We start from the raw sequence: 5410 nt of genomic DNA, 5'->3' as shown, positions 1-5410 counted from the left end.
CAAACCGACAGACAAGTTTGTCTTGCTGTTGGAGACCTCTCGTATCACCCCCAATTGGGTCCCTGTGGCTGACTGTATCTCTGTCTGGCTTTCTGGCTTTTAATCCTCTTTCTCCTGCTCTTCTGGCCTGCTGCTTTGGGCGCCCCTGAGTTGTCCCTGGGGCTGACTGCTCCTCTGTCCGGGTTCCTGGCTTTTATCCCCTTTCTACTGCTCTTCTGGTCTGCTACTCTGGGCGGGCCTGAGTTTCCTCTCCTCACTTAATCCCTTTGGCTGATTGCTCCTCTCTGGTTTCCTGGTTTTTAATCCCCTTTCTCCTGCTCTTCCCACCTGCTACTTTGGGCGTCCCTGAATTGTCTCTCCTCACATGCAACCTTGGCGCTGACTGCTCTTCTTCCGGGTTCCTGGCTTTTATCCCCTTTCTCCTTCTCTTCAGGCCTGCTACTCTGGGCAGGCCTGAGTTTCCTCTCCTCACTTAATCCCTTCAGCCGAGTGCTCTTCTCTCTGACTTCCTGGCTTTTAATTCCCTTTCTCCTGATCTTCCTGCCTGCTACTTTGGGCGTCCCTGAGTTGTCTCTCCTCACCTGTAACCCTGGGGCTGACTCTGGTAAAGTGTAGCATCAACAAACCATAGCCTTCAAAAAATAAATGTTTAACTTAGCCTCTTCTAAGATTTGTTCACCTGAATTCAAGAATGTTGAAGGGATATGGAAGGGGTGAGGAATAGAGCTGTCGAAATTACTGTTTTTTTTTTTTTTTTTTTTTTGAGTCTTTTATGAGTCTTATTAAAGTTTACTAGATACTGTTTAGGAGCTCTGGTAGCATAGTGCCTAAGGCACTTGACTCCTAACCAGAAGGCTGGCAGTTCAAACCCATCAGCCATTCCTCAGAAGGAAGGTTGGGCAGTCCTACTTCCATAGTGATACTGCCTTGGAAACCCAAGGAGGGATCGCTATGAGTCGGGGCTGACTCGACAGCAAATAACAACAACAACAACAGATACTGTTTAGGAATAGTTTAAGTATTTGTTCCATCTAGTTTCACATTATTTACTGTGGTTACATCTAGTGAAGTGTGTATTACTAGATTACATCTAGTCTAGTGAATATGAGCTGTTCATTGAGAATTCCTTTTAAAAAATATATACATTTTGCAAATTATTAGTAATTTTAGTAATGAAGTTTAATTATTTAAAACTTAATTAAGCTTTCCTTAGCTGTTTAAAAATTCCAGGACTGTTCTTGAACCATAGCATGCTGTCAACTGCCTTAAAAAATTGAAGAATTTTAAGATGAAGAAAGACATAGCATATACGTACACGAACAACATGTTGTTGTTGTTATGTGCTGTTGAGACAGACCCGACTCATAGCTACCCCTCCTTGGGTTTCTGAGGCGGTATCACTATGGAAGTACATTGCCCAACCTTCCTTCTGAGGAGTGGCTGGTGGCTTTGAACTGCCAGCCTTCTGGTTAGCAGTCAAGTGCCTTAGGCACTACGCTACCAGAGCTCAGCACATGAACAACATAGTCATTTTAAAAACTAGTTTAATTAGAAAAGATAATACATACTTTCTACTTTCTGTTCTTATATATTTGGTTATTATGGACATTTCATTTAAATGGACTCATGCATTACATGGTCCTGTACGGCAGCTTCTTATACTTAGCATAATTTATTCAGGTTTCAACATGTAGCGAGTATCAGTACTTCATTTCTTTTTATAACTTAACTATATGGTGGCATAGTGCCTAAGGCATTTAACTGCTAACCAGAAGGCTGGTGGTTCATACCCACCAGCCATTCCTCAGAAGGAAGACTGGATAATCTACTTCCATCAAGATACCACCTCGGAAACCCAAGGAGGGGTCACTATGAGTGGGACACGACTCGTTGGCAGTGAGTTTGGTTTGGTTTTGGTTTATATTGTATGGTATGCTACATTTTTATTACCAGTTGATGACCATTGGGTTGTTTCCACTTTTTGGCTGTTATATTTAAGGCTGTTATGAATATTTATGTACAAGTTCTTGTGTGGACATAAGTTTTTGGTTCGCTTTAGTATATACTTAGAAATAAAATTACTGGCCATATGGTAACTGTTTAACTCTTTGAGGAAATGACAAACTGTTTTCCAAAGTGGCTGTAGCATTTTATATTCCAACAACATGTATGAGGGATCAAATTTCTCTACATTATTTCTTTTTTTAAAAATTTGTATTGTGATTTGGGTGGGTGTAAGTTTACAGAGCAAATTCATTTTCCATCCAGCAGCTCATACACATTTTGTGTCATGACATTGACTGCAATTCCCCATAATGTAACAGTTCTCTTCCCACTTCCTTCTCGTAGTTACCTCTTCCCTGTGTCCTTTCCTCCATACACTACCCACCCCCAGCTATCTCCCTGTGCAAACACTGCCATTCTGTTCTCCCATGATTGATTGCTTCAATTAATGTATCTACCTGATGTAAATGTTTACCCAATATGTCTGTCTTTTGTTTGGCTGGAAGCCACAGGAATGAGTTCAGTTGTAGACCTGAAGGGTAACTAGGGGCCATAGTCTCAAGGGTCTCACCAGGCTCTGTCAGAGCAGCAAACCTGGTCTTTTCTTGGCTTTTTTAATTTTCCCACATGATTTTGAGTTTTGTTCCACATTGTTCTTATCCTCCATCCAGGATCTCCTGCACCGATTCCCCTCCGAGTGGTTGACAGTGGTAGCTGGGCACCGTCTAGTTCTTTTGGTCTCTTGGTCATACATGCTGAGGATCACATGGTCTCCCAGTCCCTTGAACTAATTGTTTCCACACATCTTCGGTTTTCTTCATTCTTCTTTGTTTTGACGAGGAGAGACCCATCTTTGCATCTAGATAGCCACTTGAAGCATTTAGAATCCCAGGCATTACTCACCAAAGTGGAATGTACAACATGTTTTTTGTGGTATGCCAATTGAGCTTGATGTCCCCTGCGACCATGGTCCCAAGCCCATAGGTCCAACTACCCAATCCCTCTAAGTAGTAGGCTGTGGTCAAGAAGCCACCACAACCTAGCCCCTTGTCAGCTCTACTATACACTTGGACATTCTTAATAGCACATACAAATACACATGTGGAAACATTGTCTCCTAACTTAATACATGGTGATAGAATCTACAAAACACTGAATAATGTGGATAAATTTGGAGACATTATACAGAGTGAAATAAGTCAATCATAGAAGGACAAATATTTTATTAGCTCATTGTCATAAAAAGACAAGGACAGATTTATATACAGAAGGAAACTGTACATTACCCCCTGCCTAGCCATACCTGATCATTCAATCTGTCCACCTGTCTGCCTGCCTGTAGATCGATGCTTGTTACTACTGACAATGCAGTACTGTATGGGCAAAAGGGTTCATCTTGTCTGTACCTCCCATGTACCTCACTGTGTTGTCGTCTTCATCAATACCACCGTGTTGATCACTTATATTTGGTGCATTGCCCTTACCTTCACCCAAATCAATACTTTTTTCTGCCTGTCTAGCAATGTTCCCTCCCCTCCTCTTCCACCCTGGTAACCAACAAAGGAAGTTTCCTTCTGTATATAAATCTGTCCTTGTCTTTTTATGACAATGAGCTAATAAAATATTTGTCCTTCTATGATTGATTTATTTCACTCTGTATAATGTCTCCAAATTTATCCACATTATTCAGTGTTTTGTAGATTCTATCACTGGCGGTTCAAACCCACCAGCCACTCCTCGGAAGGAAGGTTGGGCAATCCTACTTCTGTAGTGATACTGCCTCGGAAACCCAAGGAGGGGTCGCTACGAGTCGGGTTTGACTCGACGGCACGTAACAACAACAACAACAACAACAACAACAACATCACGATAAATGGAGAAAAGATTGATCTTGTCAAAGACTTCACATGGCTTGGTTCTATAATTGATGCCAGTGTAAGCAGCAGTCAGGACATCAGATGACATATAGCACTGGGCAAGTTGGCTGCAAAAGACCTCTTTCAAGTGCTGAGGAGCGAAGATGTCTTCGTGAGGACTAGGCCTGACACGAGCCATGATATTTTCAGTCACCCTCATATGTATGTAAGAACTGGACAATGAATAAGGAAGACTGAAGAAGAATTGATGCTTTTGAGTTGTGGTGTTGCTAAAGAATGCTGAAAGTACCATGGACTGCTAAAGGAATTGACAAATCTATCCTGGAGGAAGTACAGCTGGAATGCTCCTTGGAAGCCAGAATGGCCAGACTTTGTCTCACCTACTTTGGTCATGTTGTCAGAAGGGACCATTCCCTGGAGAAGGATGTCACGCTTGGGCAAGGTGGACGGTCGATGAAGGAGGGGAAGGCCCTTAATGAGATGGATAGACACAGTGGCTGCCATGATGGGCTCAAGTATAGCAGGTGTGGTGGTTATGTTGTGTGTCAACTTGGCTGGGCCTGCTTGAGTGACTGGGCAGCTGGTGGTAGTTATTTCCCATGATGAGACTGGCAGTCAACTCCATGATGGGATCTACCACAAGCAGCTGAGTAGGTGCCTTTGGGATGTGGTCTGCTTTCTGTATATAACAAGAAGCCTTGGGAATGGTTTCTAGCTTATGCCACCTTGAACCCTGCATGTAGCCACATTGTTCGTCGTTCAGCAGCCTGCTATACTCTGCCGACCTTGGGACTTACGATGGACTTGAATCAATGGCCTGCCATGTGACGTGGTAATATTGGGACTGTGCCTTTTTATTTTGTCAACCTTGGCCTTGGCAGCCTCAGCAGCCAGTAGCTGTCTGAGTGAAGAAAAGCTTCAAGCTTCAGTGGGCCGGGAGCTGGAGGCAGAGCTAAAGCCCAAGGCTGAGGGGCTTTCACCCATACCCTAGAGCCTGGCACTTTGAACTTGGACTTAAAGCCTCCAAATTGTAAGAGTAAGTTCCTGTTTCTTAAGGCCATCCTGTTTGTGATATATTTTTGTCAAAGTGGAACTAGGTAATCAGAACAGCAGGGATCGCAGAGCTGGTGTGGGACCGGGTAGTGTTTTATTCTGCTGTGCGTGGGGTCGCTAGGAGTTGAAGACATCGAGACGGCACCTAACAACAACATATTATTCTTTAGTGTTGCATAGTATTCCATTGTGTAGTGTTGCATAATATTTCATTGTGTGTATGTAGTGTATTTTGGTTATCCGTTCTTTTGTTGATGGGCACCTAGGTTGCTTCCATCTTTTTGCTATTGTAAATAGTGTTGCAATGAACATGGGTGTGTATATATCTCTTCTTGTCTGGGCTCTTACTTTTTAGGATGTATACCTAGTAGTGGGATTGTTGGAGCAAATGGTATTTCTAATTCCAACTTTTTAAGGAATCACCATACTGCTTTCCATAGTGGTTTATCATTTAACAGTCCCACCAGCAATGTACA

Source organism: Orycteropus afer, unplaced genomic scaffold (genome assembly GCF_000298275.1).
Source record: "Orycteropus afer afer isolate SDZICR_OR568_19922 unplaced genomic scaffold, OryAfe1.0 scaffold00547, whole genome shotgun sequence".
NCBI classification, from domain to species: domain Eukaryota; kingdom Metazoa; phylum Chordata; class Mammalia; order Tubulidentata; family Orycteropodidae; genus Orycteropus; species Orycteropus afer.
The sequence above is the reverse complement of the archived record's forward strand: the minus strand, read 5'-3'. Positions refer to the sequence as shown.